Below are 11,781 nucleotides of genomic sequence, written 5' to 3' on the forward strand. Positions count from 1 at the left end.
AACCGTGAAAGGGGCGGGCCCAACAAGGTCCCCTTCATGGGCACTATCACTGCTTGCTGTCAGGGAGGCTGCCAGACAATTTTCCATGCACACTCTGGGCTGGGGGGCAGTCAACCACCAGTACACACAGCAGAACCTAAACCCATACCATTATTGCTAAGCAGCAAGACAGGGGCCCATTGCACTCCCACGGGGCCTTTTTAAATGCAATCCATAACCCGGATTTGCCAGGAACCCTTCTTACTCCTCCTACTTGCATGTGACACTGGGCTTAGGATCTGCATAGGAAACACACACACAAGCACACACCTACCTTTGTTGCCTGCAGATGCCTCCTTGGCTGTCCCCAAACGGTATCAAACCAACACCCACGGGAAGCTGTAAGCATAGAGGACATGCCTGCACCCCATTGGACTTACCTGTGTGGGTTAAATCCGGGTTATTTGACAACCTATGGCGGTGATGGTTCTGCTCAGGCAGAGCAGTGCTGATGCTCCTCATAAAGCTGTCGCTGCTGTGAAGGTTCTAGGTGACATCACAAATCCCTATGGTTACATACACAACAAAGCTGGGTTGTTGTTGTTTACACTCTGCAAGGCCTGTGGAAGTGAGTGACATCATAGCACTGTAGTTCTGAGGGTTCTAGATGGATGCAACAATCTCCTGTTGCTTCTATGAAGGCCATAATAGACGACATCACCAAACAGCTCCATAGTCACATACACAGCAAAGGAGAGATGTTGTTTACACCTAGTGATGTCAGTGGTATTGAGTGACATCACAGCACAGTGCTAAGGCTCCTGGGCCTGGACACAGCAGCGGCTGCAATATCTCAACGGAGAATACGTTTATATATATGTGTGTGTGTGCGCGTATATATATATATATATATATATATATATATATATATATATATATATATTTCTCCGCCGAAATCACTTTTAAACCCATTTCCACCTTTTTTTCCCTTCTCTTCCTCTTACTTTTTTTTCACGTTTTTTTACGTTTTTCTCCTTTTCGCCTCTTTTCTGGGCGTATTATTCTTCTTTTTCTTCTTTTTTTTCGTCTAATGCATACCCCATCAGTGCAGCAATGCTTATTCAATACCGCCAGCAGATGGAGACACTGGGGGATAATTTTCTAAGGATTTATACTGATTTTTCCTGTCTGAATTTGTCGCACAGAAAGTTGCAGGCCAAATATGTGTGACATTTCTGCGACTTTAGCTTCTAGAGCATTTTTACAACATTATACATAGGTGCTGAATACATAAAAAGCGACTGTTCAGCGACAGACAAGTCGCATCGGCTGAAAGTAGGCCAGAATGTCAGTCCATGTTGGAGCAGGTTTAGATACAGTCTAAAGTATAGATCTCAAAGTCTGTGCACAGAATTTAGCAAGGGCCTCGCACCTTCTGATGCATCAGGTAGGTGCACAATAGCATAGCCTAACCCTCTGTACTTTGGTCTATATTGATGCGGGACATAGACAGCCAGCTGATGACCAATCCATTAGTGCAATGGATGGCTGGAAGCATTTGTCTTTGCCTTTGCAATACCACAGAAGCAATGCATGGTCAATGTACAGCAATGACACACCTGTGTGAACAGCCAGGAGACCCCCCCCCATGTTATGTTACATAGTTACATAGTTAGTACGGTCGAAAAAAGACATATGTCCATCAAGTTCAACCAGGGAATTAAGGGGTAGGGGTGTGGCGCGATATTGGGGAAGGGATGAGATTTTATATTTCTTCATAAGCATTAATCTTATTTTGTCAATTAGGAACATTCAGCACCCACCCGCTATCAAGGCAGCTGCCTATCATGTCATGCCCTACCTGCACAGGTGTGCTGGCTACTCAAATGATCCAATTAAGGAGGCCATTTAGTCAGCAGCAGCAGAAGTCCTGTGCCTGGACGCTCCAACAGCGGCCAGACACAAGCAGAAGCAGCAGCAGCAGCACCACCTTTTGTTTTTTGGCTGCAGCAGCAAGGCCCACAGGGCTGGCTAGCTGGCTAGCCAGCAAGCAGGTAGCAATGAAAGTAGGAATCTTTCTTTTTAACCCTGTAAGGGGGTGGTGCACTGTACCCGAAGATACTGCCATATCGGGTCAATGCATAGGGCGACGGAAGCAAGCTTCGAAATCGGCCCCCGTTCTCAAAAATCCATTTAATATATGGTCCCCAGATAGGGGACGTATCAGATATTAAACTGATAAGAACAGATACTACACTTGATCTTAGCCAAAAGGCCGAGAAGCGATAACCGTGAAAGGGGCGGGCCCAACAAGGTCCCCTTCATGGGCACTATCACTGCTTGCTGTCAGGGAGGCTGCCAGACAATTTTCCATGCACACTCTGGGCTGGGGGGCAGTCAACCACCAGTACACACAGCAGAACCTAAACCCATACCATTATTGCTAAGCAGCAAGACAGGGGCCCATTGCACTCCCACGGGGCCTTTTTAAATGCAATCCATAACCCGGATTTGCCAGGAACCCTTCTTACTCCTCCTACTTGCATGTGACACTGGGCTTAGGATCTGCATAGGAAACACACACACAAGCACACACCTACCTTTGTTGCCTGCAGATGCCTCCTTGGCTGTCCCCAAACGGTATCAAACCAACACCCACGGGAAGCTGTAAGCATAGAGGACATGCCTGCACCCCATTGGACTTACCTGTGTGGGTTAAATCCGGGTTATTTGACAACCTATGGCGGTGATGGTTCTGCTCAGGCAGAGCAGTGCTGATGCTCCTCATAAAGCTGTCGCTGCTGTGAAGGTTCTAGGTGACATCACAAATCCCTATGGTTACATACACAACAAAGCTGGGTTGTTGTTGTTTACACTCTGCAAGGCCTGTGGAAGTGAGTGACATCATAGCACTGTAGTTCTGAGGGTTCTAGATGGATGCAACAATCTCCTGTTGCTTCTATGAAGGCCATAATAGACGACATCACCAAACAGCTCCATAGTCACATACACAGCAAAGGAGAGATGTTGTTTACACCTAGTGATGTCAGTGGTATTGAGTGACATCACAGCACAGTGCTAAGGCTCCTGGGCCTGGACACAGCAGCGGCTGCAATATCTCAACGGAGAATACGTTTATATATATGTGTGTGTGTGCGCGTATATATATATATATATATATATATATATATATATATATTTCTCCGCCGAAATCACTTTTAAACCCATTTCCACCTTTTTTTCCCTTCTCTTCCTCTTACTTTTTTTTCACGTTTTTTTACGTTTTTCTCCTTTTCGCCTCTTTTCTGGGCGTATTATTCTTCTTTTTCTTCTTTTTTTTCGTCTAATGCATACCCCATCAGTGCAGCAATGCTTATTCAATACCGCCAGCAGATGGAGACACTGGGGGATAATTTTCTAAGGATTTATACTGATTTTTCCTGTCTGAATTTGTCGCACAGAAAGTTGCAGGCCAAATATGTGTGACATTTCTGCGACTTTAGCTTCTAGAGCATTTTTACAACATTATACATAGGTGCTGAATACATAAAAAGCGACTGTTCAGCGACAGACAAGTCGCATCGGCTGAAAGTAGGCCAGAATGTCAGTCCATGTTGGAGCAGGTTTAGATACAGTCTAAAGTATAGATCTCAAAGTCTGTGCACAGAATTTAGCAAGGGCCTCGCACCTTCTGATGCATCAGGTAGGTGCACAATAGCATAGCCTAACCCTCTGTACTTTGGTCTATATTGATGCGGGACATAGACAGCCAGCTGATGACCAATCCATTAGTGCAATGGATGGCTGGAAGCATTTGTCTTTGCCTTTGCAATACCACAGAAGCAATGCATGGTCAATGTACAGCAATGACACACCTGTGTGAACAGCCAGGAGACCCCCCCCCCCCCCCCCCCATGTTATGTTACATAGTTACATAGTTAGTACGGTCGAAAAAAGACATATGTCCATCAAGTTCAACCAGGGAATTAAGGGGTAGGGGTGTGGCGCGATATTGGGGAAGGGATGAGATTTTATATTTCTTCATAAGCATTAATCTTATTTTGTCAATTAGGAACATTCAGCACCCACCCGCTATCAAGGCAGCTGCCTATCATGTCATGCCCTACCTGCACAGGTGTGCTGGCTACTCAAATGATCCAATTAAGGAGGCCATTTAGTCAGCAGCAGCAGAAGTCCTGTGCCTGGACGCTCCAACAGCGGCCAGACACAAGCAGAAGCAGCAGCAGCAGCACCACCTTTTGTTTTTTGGCTGCAGCAGCAAGGCCCACAGGGCTGGCTAGCTGGCTAGCCAGCAAGCAGGTAGCAATGAAAGTAGGAATCTTTCTTTTTAACCCTGTAAGGGGGTGGTGCACTGTACCCGAAGATACTGCCATATCGGGTCAATGCATAGGGCGACGGAAGCAAGCTTCGAAATCGGCCCCCGTTCTCAAAAATCCATTTAATATATGGTCCCCAGATAGGGGACGTATCAGATATTAAACTGATAAGAACAGATACTACACTTGATCTTAGCCAAAAGGCCGAGAAGCGATAACCGTGAAAGGGGCGGGCCCAACAAGGTCCCCTTCATGGGCACTATCACTGCTTGCTGTCAGGGAGGCTGCCAGACAATTTTCCATGCACACTCTGGGCTGGGGGGCAGTCAACCACCAGTACACACAGCAGAACCTAAACCCATACCATTATTGCTAAGCAGCAAGACAGGGGCCCATTGCACTCCCACGGGGCCTTTTTAAATGCAATCCATAACCCGGATTTGCCAGGAACCCTTCTTACTCCTCCTACTTGCATGTGACACTGGGCTTAGGATCTGCATAGGAAACACACACACAAGCACACACCTACCTTTGTTGCCTGCAGATGCCTCCTTGGCTGTCCCCAAACGGTATCAAACCAACACCCACGGGAAGCTGTAAGCATAGAGGACATGCCTGCACCCCATTGGACTTACCTGTGTGGGTTAAATCCGGGTTATTTGACAACCTATGGCGGTGATGGTTCTGCTCAGGCAGAGCAGTGCTGATGCTCCTCATAAAGCTGTCGCTGCTGTGAAGGTTCTAGGTGACATCACAAATCCCTATGGTTACATACACAACAAAGCTGGGTTGTTGTTGTTTACACTCTGCAAGGCCTGTGGAAGTGAGTGACATCATAGCACTGTAGTTCTGAGGGTTCTAGATGGATGCAACAATCTCCTGTTGCTTCTATGAAGGCCATAATAGACGACATCACCAAACAGCTCCATAGTCACATACACAGCAAAGGAGAGATGTTGTTTACACCTAGTGATGTCAGTGGTATTGAGTGACATCACAGCACAGTGCTAAGGCTCCTGGGCCTGGACACAGCAGCGGCTGCAATATCTCAACGGAGAATACGTTTATATATATGTGTGTGTGTGCGCGTATATATATATATATATATATATATATATATATATATATATATATATTTCTCCGCCGAAATCACTTTTAAACCCATTTCCACCTTTTTTTCCCTTCTCTTCCTCTTACTTTTTTTTCACGTTTTTTTACGTTTTTCTCCTTTTCGCCTCTTTTCTGGGCGTATTATTCTTCTTTTTCTTCTTTTTTTTCGTCTAATGCATACCCCATCAGTGCAGCAATGCTTATTCAATACCGCCAGCAGATGGAGACACTGGGGGATAATTTTCTAAGGATTTATACTGATTTTTCCTGTCTGAATTTGTCGCACAGAAAGTTGCAGGCCAAATATGTGTGACATTTCTGCGACTTTAGCTTCTAGAGCATTTTTACAACATTATACATAGGTGCTGAATACATAAAAAGCGACTGTTCAGCGACAGACAAGTCGCATCGGCTGAAAGTAGGCCAGAATGTCAGTCCATGTTGGAGCAGGTTTAGATACAGTCTAAAGTATAGATCTCAAAGTCTGTGCACAGAATTTAGCAAGGGCCTCGCACCTTCTGATGCATCAGGTAGGTGCACAATAGCATAGCCTAACCCTCTGTACTTTGGTCTATATTGATGCGGGACATAGACAGCCAGCTGATGACCAATCCATTAGTGCAATGGATGGCTGGAAGCATTTGTCTTTGCCTTTGCAATACCACAGAAGCAATGCATGGTCAATGTACAGCAATGACACACCTGTGTGAACAGCCAGGAGACCCCCCCCCCCCCCATGTTATGTTACATAGTTACATAGTTAGTACGGTCGAAAAAAGACATATGTCCATCAAGTTCAACCAGGGAATTAAGGGGTAGGGGTGTGGCGCGATATTGGGGAAGGGATGAGATTTTATATTTCTTCATAAGCATTAATCTTATTTTGTCAATTAGGAACATTCAGCACCCACCCGCTATCAAGGCAGCTGCCTATCATGTCATGCCCTACCTGCACAGGTGTGCTGGCTACTCAAATGATCCAATTAAGGAGGCCATTTAGTCAGCAGCAGCAGAAGTCCTGTGCCTGGACGCTCCAACAGCGGCCAGACACAAGCAGAAGCAGCAGCAGCAGCACCACCTTTTGTTTTTTGGCTGCAGCAGCAAGGCCCACAGGGCTGGCTAGCTGGCTAGCCAGCAAGCAGGTAGCAATGAAAGTAGGAATCTTTCTTTTTAACCCTGTAAGGGGGTGGTGCACTGTACCCGAAGATACTGCCATATCGGGTCAATGCATAGGGCGACGGAAGCAAGCTTCGAAATCGGCCCGCGTTCTCAAAAATCCATTTAATATATGGTCCCCAGATAGGGGACGTATCAGATATTAAACTGATAAGAACAGATACTACACTTGATCTTAGCCAAAAGGCCGAGAAGCGATAACCGTGAAAGGGGCGGGCCCAACAAGGTCCCCTTCATGGGCACTATCACTGCTTGCTGTCAGGGAGGCTGCCAGACAATTTTCCATGCACACTCTGGGCTGGGGGGCAGTCAACCACCAGTACACACAGCAGAACCTAAACCCATACCATTATTGCTAAGCAGCAAGACAGGGGCCCATTGCACTCCCACGGGGCCTTTTTAAATGCAATCCATAACCCGGATTTGCCAGGAACCCTTCTTACTCCTCCTACTTGCATGTGACACTGGGCTTAGGATCTGCATAGGAAACACACACACAAGCACACACCTACCTTTGTTGCCTGCAGATGCCTCCTTGGCTGTCCCCAAACGGTATCAAACCAACACCCACGGGAAGCTGTAAGCATAGAGGACATGCCTGCACCCCATTGGACTTACCTGTGTGGGTTAAATCCGGGTTATTTGACAACCTATGGCGGTGATGGTTCTGCTCAGGCAGAGCAGTGCTGATGCTCCTCATAAAGCTGTCGCTGCTGTGAAGGTTCTAGGTGACATCACAAATCCCTATGGTTACATACACAACAAAGCTGGGTTGTTGTTGTTTACACTCTGCAAGGCCTGTGGAAGTGAGTGACATCATAGCACTGTAGTTCTGAGGGTTCTAGATGGATGCAACAATCTCCTGTTGCTTCTATGAAGGCCATAATAGACGACATCACCAAACAGCTCCATAGTCACATACACAGCAAAGGAGAGATGTTGTTTACACCTAGTGATGTCAGTGGTATTGAGTGACATCACAGCACAGTGCTAAGGCTCCTGGGCCTGGACACAGCAGCGGCTGCAATATCTCAACGGAGAATACGTTTATATATATGTGTGTGTGTGCGCGTATATATATATATATATATATATATATATATATATATATATATATATTTCTCCGCCGAAATCACTTTTAAACCCATTTCCACCTTTTTTTCCCTTCTCTTCCTCTTACTTTTTTTTCACGTTTTTTTACGTTTTTCTCCTTTTCGCCTCTTTTCTGGGCGTATTATTCTTCTTTTTCTTCTTTTTTTTCGTCTAATGCATACCCCATCAGTGCAGCAATGCTTATTCAATACCGCCAGCAGATGGAGACACTGGGGGATAATTTTCTAAGGATTTATACTGATTTTTCCTGTCTGAATTTGTCGCACAGAAAGTTGCAGGCCAAATATGTGTGACATTTCTGCGACTTTAGCTTCTAGAGCATTTTTACAACATTATACATAGGTGCTGAATACATAAAAAGCGACTGTTCAGCGACAGACAAGTCGCATCGGCTGAAAGTAGGCCAGAATGTCAGTCCATGTTGGAGCAGGTTTAGATACAGTCTAAAGTATAGATCTCAAAGTCTGTGCACAGAATTTAGCAAGGGCCTCGCACCTTCTGATGCATCAGGTAGGTGCACAATAGCATAGCCTAACCCTCTGTACTTTGGTCTATATTGATGCGGGACATAGACAGCCAGCTGATGACCAATCCATTAGTGCAATGGATGGCTGGAAGCATTTGTCTTTGCCTTTGCAATACCACAGAAGCAATGCATGGTCAATGTACAGCAATGACACACCTGTGTGAACAGCCAGGAGACCCCCCCCCCCCCCCCCCCATGTTATGTTACATAGTTACATAGTTAGTACGGTCGAAAAAAGACATATGTCCATCAAGTTCAACCAGGGAATTAAGGGGTAGGGGTGTGGCGCGATATTGGGGAAGGGATGAGATTTTATATTTCTTCATAAGCATTAATCTTATTTTGTCAATTAGGAACATTCAGCACCCACCCGCTATCAAGGCAGCTGCCTATCATGTCATGCCCTACCTGCACAGGTGTGCTGGCTACTCAAATGATCCAATTAAGGAGGCCATTTAGTCAGCAGCAGCAGAAGTCCTGTGCCTGGACGCTCCAACAGCGGCCAGACACAAGCAGAAGCAGCAGCAGCAGCACCACCTTTTGTTTTTTGGCTGCAGCAGCAAGGCCCACAGGGCTGGCTAGCTGGCTAGCCAGCAAGCAGGTAGCAATGAAAGTAGGAATCTTTCTTTTTAACCCTGTAAGGGGGTGGTGCACTGTACCCGAAGATACTGCCATATCGGGTCAATGCATAGGGCGACGGAAGCAAGCTTCGAAATCGGCCCCCGTTCTCAAAAATCCATTTAATATATGGTCCCCAGATAGGGGACGTATCAGATATTAAACTGATAAGAACAGATACTACACTTGATCTTAGCCAAAAGGCCGAGAAGCGATAACCGTGAAAGGGGCGGGCCCAACAAGGTCCCCTTCATGGGCACTATCACTGCTTGCTGTCAGGGAGGCTGCCAGACAATTTTCCATGCACACTCTGGGCTGGGGGGCAGTCAACCACCAGTACACACAGCAGAACCTAAACCCATACCATTATTGCTAAGCAGCAAGACAGGGGCCCATTGCACTCCCACGGGGCCTTTTTAAATGCAATCCATAACCCGGATTTGCCAGGAACCCTTCTTACTCCTCCTACTTGCATGTGACACTGGGCTTAGGATCTGCATAGGAAACACACACACAAGCACACACCTACCTTTGTTGCCTGCAGATGCCTCCTTGGCTGTCCCCAAACGGTATCAAACCAACACCCACGGGAAGCTGTAAGCATAGAGGACATGCCTGCACCCCATTGGACTTACCTGTGTGGGTTAAATCCGGGTTATTTGACAACCTATGGCGGTGATGGTTCTGCTCAGGCAGAGCAGTGCTGATGCTCCTCATAAAGCTGTCGCTGCTGTGAAGGTTCTAGGTGACATCACAAATCCCTATGGTTACATACACAACAAAGCTGGGTTGTTGTTGTTTACACTCTGCAAGGCCTGTGGAAGTGAGTGACATCATAGCACTGTAGTTCTGAGGGTTCTAGATGGATGCAACAATCTCCTGTTGCTTCTATGAAGGCCATAATAGACGACATCACCAAACAGCTCCATAGTCACATACACAGCAAAGGAGAGATGTTGTTTACACCTAGTGATGTCAGTGGTATTGAGTGACATCACAGCACAGTGCTAAGGCTCCTGGGCCTGGACACAGCAGCGGCTGCAATATCTCAACGGAGAATACGTTTATATATATGTGTGTGTGTGCGCGTATATATATATATATATATATATATATATATATATATATATATATATTTCTCCGCCGAAATCACTTTTAAACCCATTTCCACCTTTTTTTCCCTTCTCTTCCTCTTACTTTTTTTTCACGTTTTTTTACGTTTTTCTCCTTTTCGCCTCTTTTCTGGGCGTATTATTCTTCTTTTTCTTCTTTTTTTTCGTCTAATGCATACCCCATCAGTGCAGCAATGCTTATTCAATACCGCCAGCAGATGGAGACACTGGGGGATAATTTTCTAAGGATTTATACTGATTTTTCCTGTCTGAATTTGTCGCACAGAAAGTTGCAGGCCAAATATGTGTGACATTTCTGCGACTTTAGCTTCTAGAGCATTTTTACAACATTATACATAGGTGCTGAATACATAAAAAGCGACTGTTCAGCGACAGACAAGTCGCATCGGCTGAAAGTAGGCCAGAATGTCAGTCCATGTTGGAGCAGGTTTAGATACAGTCTAAAGTATAGATCTCAAAGTCTGTGCACAGAATTTAGCAAGGGCCTCGCACCTTCTGATGCATCAGGTAGGTGCACAATAGCATAGCCTAACCCTCTGTACTTTGGTCTATATTGATGCGGGACATAGACAGCCAGCTGATGACCAATCCATTAGTGCAATGGATGGCTGGAAGCATTTGTCTTTGCCTTTGCAATACCACAGAAGCAATGCATGGTCAATGTACAGCAATGACACACCTGTGTGAACAGCCAGGAGACCCCCCCCCCCCCCCATGTTATGTTACATAGTTACATAGTTAGTACGGTCGAAAAAAGACATATGTCCATCAAGTTCAACCAGGGAATTAAGGGGTAGGGGTGTGGCGCGATATTGGGGAAGGGATGAGATTTTATATTTCTTCATAAGCATTAATCTTATTTTGTCAATTAGGAACATTCAGCACCCACCCGCTATCAAGGCAGCTGCCTATCATGTCATGCCCTACCTGCACAGGTGTGCTGGCTACTCAAATGATCCAATTAAGGAGGCCATTTAGTCAGCAGCAGCAGAAGTCCTGTGCCTGGACGCTCCAACAGCGGCCAGACACAAGCAGAAGCAGCAGAAGCAGCAGCAGCAGCACCACCTTTTGTTTTTTGGCTGCAGCAGCAAGGCCCACAGGGCTGGCTAGCTGGCTAGCCAGCAAGCAGGTAGCAATGAAAGTAGGAATCTTTCTTTTTAACCCTGTAAGGGGGTGGTGCACTGTACCCGAAGATACTGCCATATCGGGTCAATGCATAGGGCGACGGAAGCAAGCTTCGAAATCGGCCCCCGTTCTCAAAAATCCATTTAATATATGGTCCCCAGATAGGGGACGTATCAGATATTAAACTGATAAGAACAGATACTACACTTGATCTTAGCCAAAAGGCCGAGAAGCGATAACCGTGAAAGGGGCGGGCCCAACAAGGTCCCCTTCATGGGCACTATCACTGCTTGCTGTCAGGGAGGCTGCCAGACAATTTTCCATGCACACTCTGGGCTGGGGGGCAGTCAACCACCAGTACACACAGCAGAACCTAAACCCATACCATTATTGCTAAGCAGCAAGACAGGGGCCCATTGCACTCCCACGGGGCCTTTTTAAATGCAATCCATAACCCGGATTTGCCAGGAACCCTTCTTACTCCTCCTACTTGCATGTGACACTGGGCTTAGGATCTGCATAGGAAACACACACACAAGCACATCACCTACCTTTGTTGCCTGCAGATGCCTCCTTGGCTGTCCCCAAACGGTATCAAACCAACACCCACGGGAAGCTGTAAGCATAGAGGACATGCCTGCACCCCATTGGACTTACCTGTGTG

The 11,781-nt window shown here is 46.2% G+C and overlaps 5 non-coding genes across 5 annotated transcripts; all 5 read right to left on the reverse strand.

Moving 5' to 3' along the window:
* Window positions 1-2,075: 2,075 nt before the first annotated feature.
* Window positions 2,076-2,266, reverse strand: LOC130317200 (U2 spliceosomal RNA). Its single transcript, XR_008864368.1, has one exon. It is a non-coding gene; the product is annotated as a U2 spliceosomal RNA (small nuclear RNA).
* Window positions 2,267-4,341: 2,075 nt separating this feature from the next.
* LOC130317202 (U2 spliceosomal RNA) lies at window positions 4,342-4,532 on the reverse strand. The gene has a single exon (XR_008864370.1). It is a non-coding gene; the product is annotated as a U2 spliceosomal RNA (small nuclear RNA).
* A 2,078-nt stretch (window positions 4,533-6,610) lies between these two features.
* On the reverse strand, window positions 6,611-6,801 carry LOC130317205 (U2 spliceosomal RNA). The gene has a single exon (XR_008864373.1). It is a non-coding gene; the product is annotated as a U2 spliceosomal RNA (small nuclear RNA).
* A 2,083-nt stretch (window positions 6,802-8,884) lies between these two features.
* LOC130317203 (U2 spliceosomal RNA) lies at window positions 8,885-9,075 on the reverse strand. The gene has a single exon (XR_008864371.1). It is a non-coding gene; the product is annotated as a U2 spliceosomal RNA (small nuclear RNA).
* A 2,088-nt stretch (window positions 9,076-11,163) lies between these two features.
* On the reverse strand, window positions 11,164-11,354 carry LOC130317204 (U2 spliceosomal RNA). The gene has a single exon (XR_008864372.1). It is a non-coding gene; the product is annotated as a U2 spliceosomal RNA (small nuclear RNA).
* Window positions 11,355-11,781: the final 427 nt, after the last annotated feature.

This window comes from Hyla sarda, unplaced genomic scaffold (genome assembly GCF_029499605.1).
Source record: "Hyla sarda isolate aHylSar1 unplaced genomic scaffold, aHylSar1.hap1 scaffold_1979, whole genome shotgun sequence".
Lineage (NCBI taxonomy): Eukaryota > Metazoa > Chordata > Amphibia > Anura > Hylidae > Hyla > Hyla sarda.